This window comes from Zalophus californianus, chromosome 3 (assembly GCF_009762305.2).
Source record: "Zalophus californianus isolate mZalCal1 chromosome 3, mZalCal1.pri.v2, whole genome shotgun sequence".
In the NCBI taxonomy this organism is placed as follows: Eukaryota; Metazoa; Chordata; class Mammalia; order Carnivora; family Otariidae; genus Zalophus; species Zalophus californianus.
This window is the reverse complement of record NC_045597.1, coordinates 167,666,752-167,689,439: the sequence shown is the minus strand read 5'-3', so window position 1 is coordinate 167,689,439 and position 22,688 is coordinate 167,666,752. Positions and strand designations below refer to the sequence as shown.

The 22,688-nt window shown below is 35.9% G+C and overlaps 2 long non-coding RNA genes across 2 annotated transcripts in view; one reads left to right on the top strand and one right to left on the bottom strand.

Annotated features, from left to right (window-relative positions):
* Nucleotides 1-456: 456 nt before the first annotated feature.
* Nucleotides 457-22,688, bottom strand: part of LOC113919178 — a 36,949-nt gene continuing 14,717 nt past the window's right edge. The window contains exons 2-3 of the long non-coding RNA XR_003518875.1: nucleotides 15,603-15,714; nucleotides 457-506 (exon numbers count right to left, since the gene is read on the bottom strand). This is a non-coding gene — a long non-coding RNA (uncharacterized LOC113919178). The remainder of the gene's footprint in view (nucleotides 507-15,602; nucleotides 15,715-22,688) is intronic.
* Nucleotides 4,141-15,740, top strand: LOC113919177. The gene is made up of 3 exons (XR_003518874.1): nucleotides 4,141-4,274; nucleotides 14,906-14,976; nucleotides 15,610-15,740. It is a non-coding gene; the product is annotated as an uncharacterized LOC113919177 (long non-coding RNA).

Sequence of the window (22,688 nt, the reverse complement as noted above, 5' to 3'; positions counted from 1 at the left end):
GAATTAGGACATAAAAGAGCATATCATTGCCTTTAGATAGTTCAGTCTCCAAGCATACATACTGACAAGAACATTGTTATGAGGTATAATAGTTCCTATGCAAGAACTATAAACAAGGTGCTTTGGAGGCATCTAAACTGTATGGGAAATGACCGTAAATAGTGAGCAGAGGCTGGGCAGTTGAAGGAAATAAGCATTTCAGGTGGAGGAGATAATGTGAACAAATTATCTCCTGTGACAAGCAAGTCACAACTGAGGCAATCCTAGAAATTCACATAGGTGGTTTATCATGTCAAGATGGTAGAATAAAGGGGTTGCCATGAGGGATAGAGCTAGAGAGATATGTAGAGGGTAGGTCATAAAGGTTTTAGTAGGAGGTGAGGAGCTTGGATTTTGTTCTTAGAACAACAGAGAACCGATGAGGAATTCTGAAGTGGGTACTCACATGAGAATATAATCTGATGCCCATAGAGAGAGACTGGTCAAGCAACTGAAGTTTGTGAATTCTGGAAAAAAAGAAGAGAGGTTACCCCGGCAGAAAGACAATGATTACCAGGAGTGAAGACTCAGGAAACATACAGAGACCAGGCTACCTAGCAGGTGAGGCCCAGGGTCTGATAGTTTGGCACTACCCAGCCCTCGGACCAAGCTTTGAAGTCAAGACTCCTGCTTAGAAACATGCAGAGAACAAAAGAAGATCCCAGTCTGTCAGAATGGGGCAAGAATTCAGGCTCAAAGGAAGAAAAAATTTGAAATTAGTTCTGTTACTAACCCTGAGTGAAGTACAAGACAGGTGAAGGTGATTGGTCACAGAAAAAAAATAGCACTTATTCACCAGAGCTAAGGCACATGGCCAGGACAGTATTCCTAGCAAAGCTGACTTTACAAATCAGGATTTTGTAAATTCTTCCTAAATGTATCAAGGAGTCTCTGTTGAGTAACAAACCATCCCAAACAACCACCATTTATTTAATTCAACTCTGTGTGGGTCAGTAGAGTATGTTCTACTGATCTCACTGGGCTCACTCTCGTGTGTGTGTCAGTTGCCAGTCAGCTCGATGGCTTTGTTTCTGGGGCTTGGCTGGTTTTTGGTTGAACCAGAAGCCTCTCACCATCCAGAAAGCTAGCCTAGACTTGTTCAGGGTCCCAAGAGAGCAAGAAAAAGCATAAAGAGTCTCTTGGACAACCAGGCTCAGAAATCATACAAATTGTGTTTCTACCTGTTAGTGTTTAAAGCAAGTCAGAAGACTAATTCAAATTCATGGGGTTAAGAAATAGACAAAACTCACTTGATGGAAGGAGATGCAAAGTTGCATTGTGAAGTCATGCAAGCAGGAGAGAAGAACCTGTGGCCTTTTTTTTTTTTTATCTTCCATATTAAGTAAAAGAAAAACTAGTCCAAAATGTTAGAGGAGAAAGTTGTTTAGTGGCTATAGATGAAGAGCAGAGAGTGAGGCAGAAGTGTCCAGTCTAGTCTTGTCTGCATTTTGGCCTAACCTAATTCAGAGATGCAACAACAAGGGATATTTAGAGTCTATCAAGTCTTAAATATAGTCTTCCTTAGAATGTTTGAAGAAAATTTAAGGGTTATAAATAAAGCTTTATCTAAGAAAAACATTTTTTCATTTATCATAAGAGAAACACTTGTGGTATTTTTTTTATTGTTACTTCTAAAAGAACCTGGAGGAATGTAATACAGAAAAAGAAAGTTTTGAAGTAGAGGAAAGAGATTAGGGATGTAGAGAAATGTTATTCTAGTGCATTGATCCTCAAAGAGTAGTCCGTCAGAGTAGAAGCATCACAATACCTGGGAATATATTTGAAATGCAGAAGCTCAGACCCACCTTTGACCTCCTAAATCAAAATCCAAAATCTGTATTTTAACCTGATACCCAGGTAATTCATATGTATATTAAGTTTAAAAAACACAGATCTTATGGGATAGCTGACTAGGTATTTTAGTATCCACAATATACCAAAAGGGCTCCAAGACTCACGTGCGCGCATGCGTGCATGCATGTGTGTGTGTGTGTGTGTGTGTGTGTGTGTGTGTGTAAAAGAGACAGAGAGAGACAGATGGAAATGTGGCTACAAAGCTACCAGAAGGAAAGTCAGCTGACTGCCAATGCCAAAGTACCCATTTCAGAGTTTTACTTAGCAATTTGCTCTGATTCTTGATCATACCGCATTGTAGTCGCATATTGGTTCAAAAACTGGGTAAAGTGAAAAGAACGCTGTTTTTGCAATCAGAAGACCTTGTTCCAAATTTTGATTGCATAGTTTACTGACTGGGTTAATTTAATCTTCAAGGTCTATATTTAAACATTGGCTTGTGTCCATCGGGTTTCATTGCAAAAAATAGAAAACCTTCTATGTTTCCAAGTATAACCAGTCTTGTAAGAGACAGAATGATTGGCTTCAATTCTCTGCTTCTTTGCCATGACCTCATCATTAGCAGAGTGTGTGAACTGCAACCTTGTGCTTTTCTCCAGAAACTCCTGGAATCATGGTATTGACCCTTAAACAGACCTGAATAGAATACACAAACAAATGATTAGTGTCGTCCTGTGTTCGAGTTCAGAACATACCAAAGGAAAGCCTGTAATGAACTTGTCAGCATTTTTCATAGGAAATGCATGTATTGGTGGTTTACACCCGGTTTTGGTTATGTTATCTGAATTTCTGTCATTGAGCTTGATCACACAGCTTGGTTTTAGCTATATGACCAAGGAGGTATAAAAGACCTTTCTTCCTCAGATAAGACTGTGGCTTCTTTGAAATCAAGGTACTTCATGCATATGACATAATTTCTGCACAAAGTATGCTCCACCAGCTCTTGGCTTTGAGCTTGGCCATGTAAGTTGCATTGGCCAGTGGTATGTAGACGAAAGTAACAAGGTACCAGTTTTGAAACAGGATTTGAGAGCCCTTGCAGGTTTCTGTTTGTTCCCTTGTACTTCTGCCACTGCCATTAGAAGACTTCCCATTCCAGCTAGTTAGCTGCTGCCTCTTCCACAGAGACCCAGGACTGAGCATATATGGAATAGAGTTGGCCAAGCCAAGACCAGCTGGATAGATAGCTTAAAGCAGAACCACACTGCTTAGTCACACACGGCTTAGGTCAGCCAATCCCAGACAAACTGCAGATACATGAGAATAGGTTGTTGTTTTAAACCACTGAATTTTTGGAGTGGATTAGTAAGCAATATTTGTAAAGAAATAGCTAACTGGTACTGATCTAAATGTGGAAATTAAATACAAACTTGTTGGAAGAGCTAGAAAATCACTAAATCCAGATTCAGAAAACTTCAAGAAACCACTTCTTTATAATCCCTCAAAATAGTAATAGTAGGGAAATGAGGAGGAGTTTTTTTTTAAGATTTTTATTTATTTATTTGAGAGAGAGAGAGAGAACACAAGCAGGGGAGAGGGGTAGAGGGAGAAGCAGACTCCCCAACGAGCAGGGAACCCGATGCAGGACTTGATCCCAGGACCCTGAGCCAAAGGCAGATGCTTAACTGACTGAGCCACCCAGGCATCTGGGAAATGAGTTTTGTTGCTACATAAAATCTGTCTGCTAAAGCCCACTGTGGTTGGATGAAAATGACTGCTACCTCCCTTCCATCTTCCAAATCTTGTGTAATGCATCCAATTGACACAACCCTTCTAACAAAGGAGTTGGGAAAATGTTGTTTTGGGACTTTTAGCCCCTACACAACAGGCACTAAAAGGGGCTGGGAATAAATATAGAATGCCTATGTACATTTTCCAGCAGAAGTATTATAATTATCGCATATTTGGATAAAACAGACTTGTTATATGATTTATGGGGTACTCAAGACAGAAGTCTTAGTTGCTTTGGGATTGAAGAGGGAAATGTGTAAGAAAAATTGACAGTAAGAAAAGAGAGAGAAAGAGAGAGAGATTCAGTAAAGGAGTCTAGTAATGGCATAGCAGCCAGGGGGCGGTGGGGAGGGGGGACAAAAAACAATTTTCTGGAAAGCAACTGAATTGTAAAATTCAAAATATTTGATATTGTTTTCATTTGTTTCTTTTCTTTGCTTCAGTCTTTCCATTATCTATAAACCTTCAGCAAAAGATTGTTACACCAGAGCCTTGTGTTAGTGGTACTATAAGTAATGAAGGTGAAGAGGCCACTTGAAGAACAAAATAAACTGTGACAGCAGCCTAGGAAGTTATCTTGACAGATAGGAATCAATAACTGAGTTAGGAAGAGAAATTCAAAGCAAGTGATGGAAAACCATCAAGAAAAGGTAAGTACTCTCTTCAGAATCTTGAAAAATAAAACAAAGGGTTATGCTTTCCATTTTTACATGACCCAAAGTGTGAGCTTTTTCATTTGGACATTAAAGCAAAGAGAGACCCCAGAATACTAGAAGACTCAGGGACTATTGGACTATGTATACAAGGTCTCTATATATGAGCAATGCAAGAGAATACACTCAGAAGTGGCTGAGGATGCACAGACTATTTCTTATCACTTGATTTCCTATTATTAAATTATATAGAAAAGAAAGGGGCACATGATTAATATTCAGGTAATAATTATCCTATTGTTGATTTAGGCATGAGAAGTACCAGCGATATCAGAAGCTACTTTAAATTTGTCCCATAAGGTATCCTGAACTAATCTAGGATTCACATTACAGATCCCCTCTCTTTTAGATTCTTGCCTTAATTTCATCTCATTTGATATATATTTTTTAAGTCCTAATTGCCTTAGACAAAGTTTAAATTGGGAAATGTCTGTCTCATACAATTTCAGGTCTTCAGCAACTAAAAAACATGTCTTTGCATATGGAACAAGGGGAAGAAAGAAGGGTACTGTTAGCCTTCATTAAAAAGCTAAGAAATATAACCAGAGGGATGCGCTATTAAGAATAACAATATGTGAATTAAAATCCCAGATCTTAGGATAATACACTATAAAGTTCAGAGCTCATTCAACCAAAAGTGAAAAGAATAATTCTCCACCCCAGTTTTTAATTTAAAACTGTCTTGCTTGCTCTTTCCTGAAAGAATGATTTCTTGGAAGTAGATAAAGCAGTTGGGTGCCAGCCAGTTTTTCTCTGGCTTCCACTCATTTATATTAAAATTATATTTGGTTGTTGAGTACACTTTGGATCCAAGAAGTAGTGGTCAGAAATAAAAGGACCAAAAGCTAGAGTGCCCTCAAAACAGACAATAGGAACTCAAGGTAGAAGGGATCTTTCTGGAGAGATCCTTGTGCCATTTACAGTCATTTCAATCAGTCCTTGTACTTCTTAATACCTCAATTCCAAATAAGTTTCTTAATGCCATCTCTTTTCTGAAGAGGAGATGAAACTCTCCTTGATTAAACAAAGAAAATGAAAGAAAAATGCTCTGTTTAGTCTTCATGTAAGATTTAACACACAGTGATTTCTCATCTGAGACTTCCTCATTGTCTTCTACTTACATTTCTGTTGTTATCACCCCTTAAAGGCATGGAGTTCTATTTTAGATCTTCTACCTCTCTGCCAGTGTTCTCTATACAGCAGGGACTCAAAAACACTCAGCTGTTCAAGACAATGATCTTTGTTCTTTTGTATCATGACTTCTTTCTGTCTTTTCCTACTCTCATCCTGCTGACCAATAAAATCTCAAAAATTTCCAAGTCCAACAGCTTGATGTCTTTCATTTCTCCTAATAGATCTTACTACATCTGTACTAAAAAAATTGTACAATTCTATTTCAGGTCCATAGCTCATTTCTATTAAAATATGCTTAAAAAGAAGTATATGATACAGTTTTTTTATAGTTGACCTCACATGTTGTGAGTGATCCTGGGAGAAGGCAGAAAAACTCAGGTCATCAATAGGGCAGCTAGACACTCAGGTTTTAGGGGAAAATGTGGAACGTATTCTTATATTTTTTTCAAAGACTTTTTTGACATGTTGCTGTGCACTTATCTCAGCCCATTTGGCAGTTAGTAATACCAAGTTCTTCAGGGTAAATATCTGTGACCTCTGGTGATTAGAAGAAAGAGAAATCTATGCATCTTCTTGCCTAATAATCTGTCTGTTGCATTATAGTAAAAACAAATAACAAACTTATGAACATTTATTAGCAAGAAGATACACACAATCTTATTTTATGCTCAGCCACTAAGAAATCTCCATGCAAATGCACTCCAACAAGCCCACCATAAGAGATCCTCATTCTAAGACATATACAAAAATATCCCAACAGGTCATCCAATGTTTTTTGGGACAAGCAATAGGCAAAATGCTGGATACATGCTACCAAATGAATCTCTAAGGTCTGCAACACTACACCACATTAGTGCTAGGCAGCAAGGCTTAATAGTCTCTTGTATTTGGATCTTGGAAAATGATGGTGCCTATACCACTGTTTTAACTAATCATGTGTCTTCAACTTCATTCATTTCACCAATGAAAATTTATTTTTAACATTTTTTATACTAATTAGTGAATCCTTTGGAGTAGATTGCTGTAATATTTAAAGAATATATGAAAACAAAATTGGAGTAAGATATTCTAGCTAAGGTCTTCCAAATGCTACTATCCTACTATAGTGTATATACTACAATGTATACAAGGTTATATAGTAAAGGTAAAATACTCAACCACTTGCATCACACAATTCAAATGGAGTATTTTAAAATAAATTATCAAATAAGCAATATAATAATCTTAAACCTCAATCTGATTTTGATTACGTTAGTTTAGTATTCTTCCTGTGTTCAAGCACCATGTTGTTATGGATGACAAACTATTTCTCAATCAACATTTATGTGGCAGTGGAATAACAATGGAGGAGAAGGAAGTTAAGAACAAGTATATAATAATTGGTCTGGAGAAAGATCCAGACCCTCTCAAGAGGAAACAACAAAGCTTCTCATCACAGCAATATTTGTTTAAAAAAAGCTTCTCTTGGCAGTAAATATGGTCAAGTGCCTCTCCCTACAACTCTTATATCACTTTATTCTGTTTTTATGTTGCTTTATAATATCTATGTTCTATGGCATTACTATCTTAAAACAGTGGAATAAGAAATAAATGAATTTAAAAACTTATTTTGAGTAAAGTATCCTATAGTCAGAAACTATACATCTGGTTTCCCTACTCAAAGCTTTGGGCTAGTTCACCTGCTGTTATTACTACTTGGAATGTCCTTCTCCCTTTATGTTGGCAAACTGTGTACTCTTCTTCTTTCAGCTTACATCCTCCATGAACCTTATCCAAATTAATACTTCTTAAATGTCTTGTTTTCCTACTCTTAAATCCCAACTCCGTACCCCTATCTTCTATCTTCATTAGATGTTTTCAGTAAGTAATACACGCCTCAAAGAAGGTGTAAATGTTACTTTGGTTTTTAATTTTATTAAAGCAACCATTCATATTTGCAAAAAAAATGGTACTGAACAGCATTATCTAAAAGTAAGTTATTTGATTTTCTGGTCTTTTCACCAAAATATCTGAAAATCATCTTCATATTTATCAAAGGTTTATAATACACAGACTGAGTGATATAATAATAGCTCACATGATTTTTTTTATTTTACTCTAAAAAGAAAAACAATAGTTTGGCCTTATCATCTTTGGGTAAACTAAGTTTATAAAGGTTAAATAACTTCCCTAAATCACAAAAATAGTATAGTGATGGGGCCTTGATTCTAACTCAGGTTTGTTTCACTGCAAAGTCCATACTCTGAAGTATCGGTGGACACTAAGGAAACAGAGGGTTTGCTCCTTGGAAAATTATAATATGATTCTTAAATGAGAGAAATCCAAAAGCACCAAATATAGTTAACAGAGTACTTACTTAGGAAGAACAAAATTAAATATACTGGAATCAAAGAGTTAAGACACGATCAGCTTAACGAAATTGGAGGTCAAAAGCCCATGACCAGCTATTTCTAAACAATTATGTAATCATGGGTAAGTTGCTTAATCTTTGTGTTTCAATAATTTTATCTGTTAAATGAGGTAGCTGACCTAGATGAATTCAAAGCTAAAACTCTACAGCTCATATAGAAGAAGTGAAAACTTTTCCTCAATGATTATTGTCAATAACCATTTAGACTCAGCAAAACTGTAAGTCAGGCTGTCTTGGTATTTCTGTATATATTTGTGTGATGCCAAGACTTGATGTTACATTCCAATTTATATTTATTATTTTTATAGATGCTCTCCTGCATGACTGAAATAATCATTTCTTTCTTCTTGCTTGCACTTTTAGAGACAAACAAAATAAAGCTGAAGTTTAAAATACATAAATATTTGTCTTTTGCTAACATTGACTTTTGGGAAAATAAGATAATGCTCCTTGGAATACCTATGACCCGATAAGTTATCAAAAATATGATTTCCCCTCAGAATGCTTTATCATACTGATTTAGAGGTTGACAGCTGAAGAAAATTTAAATACACAAACACACACACACACACACACACACACTATACTAGAAAAGACAAAAACAACAACATATCTTTTTCTATGGAATAAAGGATTAACATTCTGAAAAGAGGCACTTTATTCAGATTTAGTTAAGGACTTATATGTTATTTTAAAGTTTTAAACTACAACAACAAATAAAATGATAAACCTATTCTTTCTATCTGAAATGATTATAACTGTAATGACACTAAGTCATTACAGTCATACACTAAGTTAGTTTCATTAAAAAAATAAACTAAATTTCAATCCATAACATCCAAAAATGCTATCCTTTAAATGGATTCTTACTTAAACCTTTAATTCTGTCTAACATTCCTGGTTAAAAAAAAAAATGTTTTCTCAATGAACAAAGATGTGTCAGTAATATTTTGTAAATAATGGTGATTTTCTTCTTGAATTTAATCTAGATTTATGTAAGGTTTTTAGTTTATTTTAGAAATCATATATTCCATGACTTGATATATATTGTTTAAATGATAATACCATTATCTATGATGATTATGATATAGGTTCATCAATTGCAACAAATATACCACTGTGTGGGGGGATGTTGATAATAGGGAATGCTATACATGTGGAGCAGGGTAGGTAGGGAGTATTTGGGAAATCTCTATACCTTCCTCTCAATTTTAAAATGCTCTAAAAAAAGTAGTCTTTTTAAAACAGAAGAAAAACCATATAATCCATCTAATAGATGTCATAAAAGCATTTGATAAATTCTGTTCATTCATGGTAAAAGTTGTCAGCAAATTAGGAATAGCATGGGATTTCCTCAATTGGTTAAGAATATCTACAGAATAAAACCTACAGGTAACATGATACTCAATATTGAAATATTCCAGCTTTTTACCTAAGATTAGGAACAAGACAAGGCTATTCATCTCATTATTTTAATTTATTATGGCACAGGAGGTCCTTGCTAGTGTAATAACGTAAGAAAAAGAAAAAAGTCACAAAGATTGGAAAGGAAAATAAAACTGTCAAATAGATTTCATGATTATTTATATAGAAAATCTTAACAAGTCTATAAGTAAATTGCAATAATAAGTTTATCAGGGACACAAGATGCAAGGTAAATATTTTTTAAAATTAATTGTAATTTATATACTTGCAATGAAAAAGAAAATGAAATTTTTAAATAGTCTTATTGAAGTATTATTGATATACAAAAATTATACATCTTTGATGAGATTAGACATATGTATACAATCTTGAAAACCATCACCACAATCAAGATAATAGATATATCCATCACTTCCAAAGGTTTCCTTGTGTCCCCTTTTTTATTTGCTTGCTTATTTCCTTTCTTTTGTGGCAAGAACACTTAACATGAGACCTATCGTCATCAAATTTTTAAGTGAACAATACAAAATCGCTGACTATAGTCACAATGCTATTCAGCAGATCTCTAAAACTAACTCAGTTTTCATAACTGAAACTTTATACCTGTTGAAAAATTCCCCAATTCTCAGTCCCTCCAATCCCTGGCAACCACCATTCTATTCTGTTTAATGAGTTTAACTGTTTTAGTGCCTCAAATAAGAAAAATCATGCAATATTTTTTTATTTTTCTGTGACTACCTTATTTTACTTAGCATAATGTTCTCCAGGTTCATTTATGTCGTCCCAAATTGCAAGATTTCCTTCTTTTTGAAAGCTGGATAATATTCTATTGCATGTTCTTTATTCATTCATCTGTAGATGGACATTTGGGTTATTTTGTAACTTGGTCATTGTTGCAATGAACATAGAAACGCAGATATCTCTTCAAGATTCTGATGTCAATTCCTTTGAGTATATACTCAGAAGTGAAAGTGCTGGATCATATGGTGGTTCTATTTTTAATTTTTTGAGGAAACTCAATATTGTTTTCCATAGCTACTGTACCACTTTACACCTCCATCAGCAGTGTACAAGGTTTCCAGTGTCTCTGCATCCCACCAATACTTCTTCTTATCTTCTATTTTTTTTTTTTTGAGAATAGTCATCCTAACAAGTGAGGTAATATCTTATTGTGGTTTTGATTTTCATTTCTCTGACCATTAGTCAGTGATGTTGAGTACCTTTTTGCCTGTTGGTACAATAGCATCAAAACTTTTTAGGAATATATTTTTTAAAAGATATGAAGATGAGTACCTTAAAAACTACAAAGTATTTTAAAAAGTAATTGACTTAAATAAGTGGAAAGATAAATAGAAGAGACAAGCTATGTGAAAGAAAGCAAATCAACAGATGCCTGAGGTCCAATGCTAATGTACAAACAGGATCGCCGACAATAGGACACAGTGATGTTTTTAGGGAGATAAAAATGTTCTCTATACTGCATGTTATATTATAGAATAGACCAAGAATGTCAGCAGAGAAAACTATGAAAAACAAACAAATGCAAAGGCTAGATAAGAAGTTACAATTTTCACCCTGAAAAGTTAACTCATTTGAAGAAACATCAGAAGATTGGATATGGCAGGTAAAAAAAAAACCTCAGTGACCTTGGAAAGAGGTCAACAGAAATTACAGAAACTAATTACCCCTCCCCCCCAAAAAAGGATTAGAAAATGGAAGTATCAAGATCTTTGGGACAGTATCAAAAGAGAGAATAGCCAAGAATTTTCCAAGATTTATGAAAGATATCAATCAACAAATCCTAGAAAATCAACAAAACCAAAGCAAAATATGTCTATATCTAGATCTATAATTTTAATATATATTCAATATATATTCTCAGAATACATATACATCTATTTTAATATGTATTTGCTCTATATATTCAGAATTTACATTCATATTTTTTAAAAGACTATATTCTGATTTAAAACATACATAATAATAGTGTGTTGTGACATTTATTACATTTGAAAGTAAAATACATGACAGCAAGAACACAAAGGGCGGGAAGAGGAGGAAATGAAATCATTCTGGTATAAAGTTCTGACATTATTTGTAAAGACTGATATTGTTAAAAATACATCATGATAAGTTAAAGATGCACATTTTATGATCGTAACTATGAAACAAATCGCTCAAAATTTATCATCTATATTTCATAATGCATGTTTGGGAAATAGGATGAAACCCAAGCAGAACAAGCCAAATCCAAATATTAATCAAGATTCTAAATCAGTCTTATTCACTGAATAAGCATGGGAATTAAAATTAAAGCATGGGAAAAAAATCTAATCATTTATTGAAAATTTACTATGTACCAGGTACTAACTCAATACCAAAATGTATCATCTCATTTAATTTCCACAATCCAATGAAGAAAAAGCTAAAACCCTGAGGTTACATAGCTAATTACCTGAAGAGCCAGAACTCAGAATAATTTCAGTCCACACACTTTTAACCACTACAGTATGTAGCTTCTTAAGCCTCCATAACACATTTTTTTTTTCAAGAGAGCAAACAAGATTAGCACAAGTGTATTGCCCATGCCAAACCATGTTGTACTGGAGAACTTTCATTATCTGCCTAATCAGTCACTGATCGAAGTTTGTTTACTACTTTAAAACTTGTAATGAGTTTATTACCCTTATATCAATAAGCCTCTTCAGCCCCCGGGAAAATATGATCCTATCAGCCATAATAAACAACATTTATATTTCTTGTTCCCATTCATTATTTCAAGCCCTGTAGCTCTTCCTGAAGTCATTGTTTGGTACCTCCAGGGCATGTCTTGCATGTGTTCACAGATGTGACATTTTCCCTTTCGTTCCTCCCCTGATGGGATCTCCCCAGCCATGTCTGTAACAGAGAATTCTGTGTCTGGGATACTATGTGAGCCATCTATCTCACTGTGGCCACTGCTCCTGGTACTTGTGAAGTCCAGAACCCAGGTGGTCATATAAGGGCACTGTCCTCCAACATCGCTGAAGTCATGCTGGTGCCTACTCTTCCCAGTACTGCCTCTCTGCTGTGGAACCTGGAAAGCTGTGTGCCTCTATTGCCTCCAATGTCTACAGAACTCCTCTGCCCAGGCACAGCTGAGCACTGGAGTCAGGCCATGTTACCCCAAGTTCCTTGGGTTCTCTGCCTAGTTGTTCTCCTTTCATGACCATTTTTCAGTGCAAAGGTTCTCAATCCGTCCTGACGTTAGAAATACTTGAAACACATGGGAAAAATGTCAACGTTTGGCATGTGCCCTGAGGTTCTGGGTTAATATGCACAGGTCCCAGGTGGGAGTGAAGGTGCAAGTGAAGGTGAAGAATCTCTGACTTAGGTAGCTACCAAAACCATCCTGCCGTCTTTCACCATGTGCAACAGAGATTTCAGTGAAAGGGATGTGTAAACCTCAGAGCTCATAAACCCCGAAGAGAGGGCAGCCACTGAAAGAAGTATCTCATTTATAAGGCACTATTTTGCTGCTTACTTGTTAGGCAGGCTATGCCAATCAGAGAATAAATCTGTGTTCTACACACTATGGTATTAGTATATCATGAACACAGTAAACCCAACTTCCCACAGAACCCTCATAGCGTTAGAGTAATTCATTGCGCTCACCCTCTCCAACCCCCTCCTGTCCTCTCCCCCCACTCTCTTCCTCTCACTCTCCAGGTTATGGAACATTGATATTGACAGAATCTCTTGAGCCCACAAATCTATTTGTAAGTTAACAAGGTAAATGTAATCAATGCAGATAAAAAAGAGAGGAATGGGGTCTTTGGGGGAAAACACAGAAATTCATTTTCTCACAGAAGAACCAAAACCACTTAAAATATTTTTCTGGCTCTGTAGGTAAGAATATTTATCTACCTCTTTAAATGCCTTGTTTGTCCACCTCTGCTGGAATCAAGCTTTAAGAATTTATTTTAACTAAAATGTAATGGAATGGTGTCTCTATATTGTTTCTATTTGAAACACAATATAAAAGCAGTAGCCCCAATTAGTGAAAAAAATTGCCTGTACCACATTGTCCATTCCACATCAACTATTGAATATTGAATGGAGGAGAGTGATCTATTGTGCCCGCATTCCTATCAATTGTCTTCCCAGCTGCCAGTAGGTCTTGTTAACCAAAAAGCTTATATAGGATATAAGTGAGCAATTCACTTGAGTTCTGATGAACACCTATTTTCATTCATTTTTGCAACATAGACATTCTGTTCAAGACTGGATATTTGCTAGTAAAAACTGAACAATTAGGAAAATGACTTGGTTCTTTCAGCAGTCATACAAAAAGCATAGATTATAAAGTCAGAGTTCTAGGTTGGAGAAAAAAGGAGGCCGGGTAAACTGTGTCTTTTATACAGGTGAGTTTATATTAGAGCTAGCCCTCAACCAGATAGTGATGAAATTACACATCACATCACTCCCAGGAAAAACCCCAGGTGCTGTGGTAGTCATCAACTAATTTAGAGAGCCAGAATTTTTCCTTTGCATTAGTGTTGTTTGAAGGGCCTTAGCAATGGAAGAATACAAGAGTGCTTGATTCCTTCACTCCATGAAAAATGGTATGGAAATATTTTTTCCTTATGAGGTAATGCCAGGTTGGCATTTGATCCCTTGCTATTTATGCCAGTGGAAGCAAAGAATATACTGTGATATGTGACACTTTATGGATTGTTTCATAAATCAGAATTTAGTTGAGGCAAAAGTAGAAGTCATCTTTCTAAAACTGGAATGTTAACTAGGTTTGAAGCAGAGAATGAAAACACTAGCAAGAACTTCCAAATAATCTGAATCATTCATTATATGATTCAATCAAGCTCAATTGGCTATAAATCCAGTTTCCGGTTAACTTCTTACAGAGTAATGAAGGTCAAGAACACATTTCTGCTTCTCTCAAATTCTGGGTATTCTTATCCATAAAATGTATGAGTGAGTGAATGAGTGACTGAGTGACTAAGTGTGTGTGAGTGTGTGTGTGTGTGTGTGTGTGTGTGTGTGTGTGTGTGTGTGTGTGTGTGTGTGTGGTTGCATTCAGAAAGGAAGACAGGCCCCAAAACACAGTTTCAAGATAAAACTCATTTGATTTATTCAGTTGAGAAGTCCTCAGAAAAGACCCAGACTCATCTGCTGCCTTGTCTGGGGTTGAGAAATAGTTTGGCCAGGTACAGTGTTCTATTAAATAATCTATTTTTTATAAAAGTTTTATATGTATTGCCTAGGATTTATCCAATTTTAAGCTTAGAATAGGGATTACTTTCATGAAATGGCAAAAAAAATCTACTAGTTAGAAGTGACTGCTTGATAGATGAGATGGTGCTCAAGGTCAGAATCTATTGCTCTCTGTCTTTTGTTCCCTCTGTCTGTGATCAAGTTCTTTTAATTGCAGAGAATTTAGATGGGAAATATTAACTCTATCTAGAATGAACCAAATTTAGCTGTTTCCAATACTTTAAAAGGTGCCTTTTAGACATTATCAATTTGTGGCGAAATTGAAGACCAGAATTTTGAAAATTGTCAGAAATTATACTTCTAAGTAGTTGCTACATTATTTTTTTAGATTTCATTAGCCTTTGGTGTTTTGGAGTCCTGCACAAGAAAAAGAAAGTAATGGCTTACAGTTTTGCTCTGGTAAGTAAGACAATTTTATCATACCCCACTTTTCCCTTTTTACTTCTTTCCAATGAAACCTAGATCTTTTATTTCTGAAAGCCTTGAAAATATACAGTTTCATATTAATAGTAATATCAAACTGTTTCTTTTTATCTTGGTTGTGGGATAACCTGTTATCTTGGTGGTGGGTAGAATTTAGCACTTCGGGAGACTTAGATATAAGAAAACTGTAAGTAAACAAATATTATGGTATCTCATTGGTAATTCCAGTTAAAAGGGGCCTTTATTTCTTAGATATTACGTGTGTGTGTGTGCTTGTACATGAACACATGCATGTATATGTGTGTTTGCTACAAATATTTTGGAAAACTTGTCATATGACAAAGAAATTCACAATTGCTTATAATCTCACCATTCAGCTTACCAACTAGAAATAGCCACTATTGACCTTTTAGTAAACATCCCATTCTATCTCTTTTTCTTTGTTATTTTTTCTATAAAAAACAATGTTTTATCATGTATGTTAAACTTACTATAATAGCATTTAATAAATAAGGATAAGCTAGATTATGCTGTGGAAGCAACCCCCAAATCCCAGTGATTTATGACAACAAATCTGTATTTCTCCATCATGTAACACTCACCATATAGGACAGCAGACTCCTCTCCAAAAGAGTCTCCAGGACACAGGCTGAAGGAAGCTTCGTCATCTTTAGCTGAGCCATCTGGAACATGTGGCCACAGCAGTTGTCATCACTGGGGAAGAATTAACATCATACAAAGGTTTTTCACTACCTCAATCTGGAAGCAAACTTAGTTCTGCTGATTATAAATGGCGTCGAATAGCCATAGGGCCCCTGAGAGGGGATTGAGAAATGTGGAAAACATACGGGGTATTTGGAAAGCAGCATAATTTTTTGCCACAGACATTTTCTCATGTCAGTGAATACTCCTTAAATATATGATTTTTAGTGCTGGAGAATGTGCCATTGTTTGTGTATAATTGATTATGTTTAAATTTACAATAACATCTACCATTCCTATCTGTTAGCAAAAATAAGACAAAACAAAAAAACAACTGGGAACCACTCCATGCCACTTATGAATGACAAATAAGTGGTCATCTATGAAGTAAGGTCAAGTATTACAAGGATTTGGGCAAAGAGAGAATGTGTTTGTCATTGGTGTGCAATAAATTACCACAAATTTAATGGCTTGCAACACCCATTTAGTATCTCTTGGGTTTCCTTGGGTCAGGAATCTGGGTGTGCTTAGCTGGGTCCTCCATTTCAGGATCTCACTACTTGAAATCAAGGTGTTAGCTGGGGCTGTATTCTCATCTGGGGCTCTACTGGAAAAGAACCACTTCCAGCCCTCCTCAAGTGGTTGGAAGAATTCATTTCTTTGTATCTATAGGACTGAGGTTCCTATCCCACTGCTGGCTATTCACCAAAGCCACTCTCAACCCTTTCCACAGGCCCTCAGCATATGGCAACTTACTTATTCAAAGCCAGCAACAGTAGTCTGTTCAATCTGCTAAGAGGAGGTCTCATATAAGGTAACCTAACCTAGGGAGTGACACCCTTTGTCATATTCTGTTGGTTAGAAGCAAGTCACAGGACCCACCCCCACTCAAGTGGAGGATATTATACAAAGGTGTGACTCACTGGGGGTCGCGTTGGGATGTGGCTGTCCCACGAAGCAATAGATACACTCATCTATAACCTATAGATGTGTATCATAGTCCTATGGAAAATTAATGACATCCCAACCTGAATGGTCATTGGACCACAGATATGGTCATTATTTTCCCTTTTAGAGACTACAACCCAAGTCATATTTCCTCTAATATTTTATCTACCTGAATGTCTCAGTGTGTACAACCTCTCTCTTGCTCTAAATTGCAGACATCAACTCAGAAGCTCAACTGTAAGTTAATTGTGCCAAATGGTAGGGACTACCATTGCTACCGTTGTAACAACACCAAATAACCAACCACACTGTGAGATATTTTCTCGATATTAGATATGCTTCATTTATGGTTTGAGACATTTCCCAAACTACTACACATCCCTTGGGCCCCACAAAAAAAAAGCAAACAAAACCAAAGCTAAGGCTTGAGAAATCCAGCATATATAGAAGACTGAAACTTGTCATTTTTAAAAGGATGAATATTCTGATTTTATCTCATACGCACATTATATATACCATCAACCTTTCTATCCAAATGTGTTACTAATCTCTGAAAAGAGATATAAGCTCTCTTCATCAGGAATGCTGAAGAGACCATCTGTGTTAAGAAATCATGTGGTTTCATCAAAAGACTATTCTGTCTATCAGCAGTGTTTCTGAATTATCTGAAAGGCCAATAAACATTTCTGTGACTATCAAGGCGGTGTAGTGAAGTCCTTCCCAAGATAATGAGATGTGCCTTCAATTTTGCCATGTTTAAATGCAATCAGAGAGTTGATTTTTATCTTTGAAGTAGTTTAAAATAATTTAAAAATCAGAGAAGAAGTCTTGGAGGAAGAATTTTGAAATGACATAAAAGAAGGAATATTTGAATCTTATTGCCAAATTACTGGGCTATGATGGCTTGGATATAATACTGCTTAAGAAAATTACAATATAATATATACAATATAATCCAATTTATGTTTTTTAAAAGGGAAGCTATACACTTACACACATATACATAGATGGATGTATATGTGTGTGCACATGTACATATATGCATATGCACATAAATATACACATGTGTATGCACAGATATATGTATAAATGTATATATGTGTGCACATTAGAAATGTGTGGACATAGGCTTGAAAAAAACAAACACTAACTTTTACAGTGTTGACCCCTTTAGAGAAAGTGGGGTTAGAGGGAGGGACATCTATAGATAGTACCTGATTAGTAATCATTTCCTCCACTTTCCTTTAGGGAAATATTCTTCCCCTCTTCTTTAAGGTTCTTATGTGGATGCCAAACACAATACACATTCTCTTCCACAGGAATTGATAAGGATGTTCATATGACTTAAAAAGGTCCAATCAGGGTCCTTCCCTGAGATTTTATGTATGGATGCTGGGAAAAGAAAGCACTCTCTTTTTTCTAGGGCCACTACCAATACGAGTATGACTAATCTCCAGCTGTCTGAAGGCTTGCTACCAATCCCTGCCTACTTGGACTAGGAGGAACTGAAAGAAGAGAGGAGAGGAGAGGGGAGGAGGGAGAGAGGCCAATCATTTCGGTCTTTGCATCTAGTTGTCTATTGACTGGTCATGCATTAAAGTCAGCCCATCTCTGTATCCCCCAGTTAAATGAACCATAAATTTACTTTTCTTAATTTGATTTGACATATTTCACTTGGAACTGAAAATCTTGACTAATCTAGGCATTTTCATTTTGACTGTATGTATTTATATAGTTTGTCTCTACAAAGAGAATGAATTAATGTGCTACTTGTATAAAAATGTCACATGAAAAAAATACTGCTTAAGGCCTTGGGGGTAACACACAATTTTCCAGAATTGCTTCTAATCCACTCCAGGACTGTAAGGCTTTCATTTGCAGATTGATAAGGAAAAAAAACCTTTCTCTGCTGGTTTGCATCTAAAGCATGATTTTTTGTTTTTGTTTTAATGTTCTTAACTTTCACTTTGAAAAAGAATTAGAGTCAAAAAAGTTGTGAAATAGCACAAGAATTTCTATATACCCTCCTTCAAGATTCTCTAAATATTAATATCTTATATAACTATAGTACAATTATCAAAATGAGGAAATTAATATTGATATAATAATATCAGCTGATCTAGAGACTTCATTCAAAGTTTTCCAATAGCTCCACTAAATGACTTATTTCTGGTCTAGTATCCAATCTAGAACCAGCATTGCATTTATGTGTCACCTTTCTGTCTTCTTTAATCTGGAGTAATTCCTTAGTCTTTGTCATTCGTGACCAGTACGCTTATGAAGGATACTGGCCAGTTATTTTATAGAATGTCCCTCAATGTGGATTTATCTGCCATGTCATTGTTATGACATTCAGGTTATGCATTTTTGGCAAAATCCGACAGAAATAAAGTGTGTCTTTTTGGCACATTCTATCAGGAAAACGTAATGTCTATTTATTCCCTTACTGGTAATGTTAAATATGATCACTCAGTTAAGGTTGTGTACTAGCGTGCTGTAGCTGCTATGACAAAGTACAGCAAATTGAGTGTTTTTGACAACAGAAATTGATTATCTCAGAGTTCTGAAAGCTAACAGTCAAAGAGATGTGTCAACCAGGTTGGTTCCTTCTGGAGACCATGAAGAAGAAACTGTCCCATGCCTCTCCCTAGTTTATGATGATTTGCTGGGAATTTTTGCCATTCTTTGGCATTTAGAAGCATCACCCTGATCCCTGCCTTCATCTTCACATGTTATCTCTGTATATCTGCATCCAACTTTCTCTGTTTTATAGATGCCAGTAGGGGTGCCTGGGTGGCTCAGCCAGTTAAGCACCCGACTCTTGATTTCAGCTCAAGTTGTGATCTCAGGGTCATGATATTGAGCCCAGTGTCAGGCTCCATGCTGGGCATGGAGCTTGCTTAAGATTCTCTCTCTCCCGCTCCCCCTGCCCCTCCCTCTCACATTCTCTCTCAAAAAAAAATTAAAATTAAAAAAGTATAGGTCAACTAATCTTCAACAAAGCAAGAAAGAATATCCAACGGGAAAAAAATAATCTCTTCAACAAATTGTGCTGGGAAAACTGGACAGCAACATGCAGAAGAATAAAACTGGACCACTTTCTTACACCACCCACAAAAATAAATTCAAAATGGATGAAAGACCTTAATGTGAGACAGGAAACCATCAAAATCCTAGAGGAAAACACAGCCAGAAACCTCTTTGACCTCAGCCATAGCAACTTCTTACTAGACACATAATCACAGGCAGGGGAAACAAAAGCAAAAATGAACTATTGGGATTTCATTAAGATAAAAAGCTTCTGCATGGCAAAGGAAACAACCAACAAAACTAAAAGGCAGCCTATGGAATGGGAGAAGATATTTACAAACAACATATCTGATATAGGGTTAGTATCCAAAATCTACAAAGAACATATCAAATTCAACACCCAAGAAACAAATAACCCAGTTAAGAAATAGGCAGAAGACATGAATAGACACTTTCCAAAAAAGACATCCAAATGGCTAAAAGACACATGAAAAGATGTTTAACATTATTAATCATCAGGAAAATATAAATCAAAACCATGATGAGATACCACCTCACACATGTCAGGATGGCTAAAATTAACAACACCAGCAGGAGTTGGTGAGGATTCAGAGAAAGGGGAAACCTCTTACACTGTTGGTGGGAATCAAAACTGGTGCAGCCATTCTGGAGAACAGTATGGAGATTCTTCAAAATGTTAAAAATAGAACTGCCCTACAACCCAATAGTTACACTACTAGGTATTTACCCAAAGGATACAAAAATATTGATTAAAGGGATACATGCACCCCAATGTTTATAGCAGTATTATTAATAATAGCAAAATTATGGAAAGAGCCCAAGTGTCCATTGACTGATGAATGGATAGAGAAGATGTGGTATATATATATATAGAGAGAGAGATACACAATGGACTATTACCCAGCCATCAAAAAGAATGAAATCTTGCCATTCGCAACAACATAGATCGAGCTAGAGTGTATTATGCTAAGTGAAATAAGTCAATCAGAGAAAGACAAATACCATATGATCTCACTCAGATGTAGAATTTAAAAAAGAAAACAGATGTACATACGGGAAGGGGGAAAGAAAAAGGACAAGCCATATGAGACTCTTAACAGTAGAGAACAAACTGAGGGTAGATAGAGGGATGGGGGTGGTGGATGGGCTAGATGGGTGATGAGTATTAAAGAGGCACTTGTGATGAGCACTGGGTGTTGTATGTAAGTGATGAATCACTGAATTCTACTCTAGAAACCAATATTGCACTGTACATTAACTACCTAAAATTTAAATTAAATAAATAAATAATTTTTTAAAAAAGACATCAGTCATGTTGGATTAAGTCAGTCGGTTAAGCGTCTGACTCTTGGTTTCAGCTCAGGTCATGATCTCAGGGTCATGAGATCAAGCCCCACATCAGGCTCCATGCTGGGTGTGGAGCCTGCTTAAGATTCTCTCTCTCTTTCTCCCTCCACCCCTCTGCCCCCAAAAACCAGGGGGTTTTTTTGGCCTTATTGAGGTATAATTGACAAAAATTATATATATTTAGGTCATACAATGTGATGTTTTAAGGTGTATAACATGATGATTTGATATACATACACATTGTGAAATGATTATCTCAAGTTAATTAACATATTCATCACCTCACATAGTTACCAAAGAATAGAATGGTGGTTGCCAGGAGCTGGGGGTGGGGGAAATGAGAAGATGTTGGTTAGACAGTAGACATTTTCTGTTATAAGAAGAATAAGTTCTGGGGATCTCATGTGCAGCATGTTGATTATAGTTAATAATACTGAGTACTTGAAATTTGCAGGGAGTAAATCTTAAGTGTTCACTTTCTATTTCTTTATATTATACAATTATAAGAAGAAAGACTATTAGGGAAGATGCTTGATATTAAATGTGTATAAAACTTCCAAATAAATATTTTAAAAACCTTAAAAGCTTTGAGTTTGATTCTGCAAATACATGTTTGAGGTTTGAAGTGGCTTTACACAGTCTTTGTTCATTATATTCTCTTCATCTTCTGGATACCCTCTATAAATAAAAAATGTTGTTTTCTAAGACAGTGACCAAAAAATAACACCATTTTAAACTGCAATTCAATATTAACAGTTACAATTGGACTTAAATGCAATTGTTCTTTTCATCCATTGACAACTGTAATGTTGAGAATTATTGTGATCACAAAAATGGACTTAAAATCCAGAGTTTTTCAAATCAAATATTTCAAAATCATGCTCTAATTTGCAAAATGTGCAATAATTGTCAGAGTAGCCACTTTACATCTTGGTTGGACATCTCTGGAATGAGACAAAAGAAAGCCAGAGAGTCAACTCGGAGGGTACAGGAAAAGTATCTCATACAACATTCTTAATGACTGAGAAGTAATTTTCCTTCCCAGGAACTCTTTCTGAGTGGTTCTACTTCTCCACATTGAAAGAAATCATCTTATAGTGATTACTGATGGATTTATCCTTTGCCTTCTACTGGAGGCCGTCAGTAAGGCCAGAGTGAATTATGGCAACTTCCTCACTATTCCTTGCTTCCACATCCAACACTATCCCTTGTTGGTTTTTCTAAACCCTGACCATAACTTTTTTCACAGTCTATAAAACCTCCTCAATTACTGCATTTCAGTGTGTTATCTGTCTTAACATACTGAGGGATCCAGACGAAAACTGGCCTGGTCCCTAATCATGAACCTGTAGGAGGGTTTCTATATCTGTGTTGCCACAGACAGTGAATTTGATCACTAAAAGCTTCAGCCTGACACCAGTAGCTGGCACCAGACTGTGATTATATTCCCTTGGAGAACCTTGAGTCATGTGCAGGAATCTGGACCCAAAAAAGTTCACCTTCATGGTGAAAATGACCATCTATCAGATGATATAGAATGAGTCATTTATAACAACAAATGACATAAATAATACTCCCCTCTTATACAAATGTGAGTTAGGAAGGACTATCTGCTAAGGTTTCCCAGTAAAACAACACAC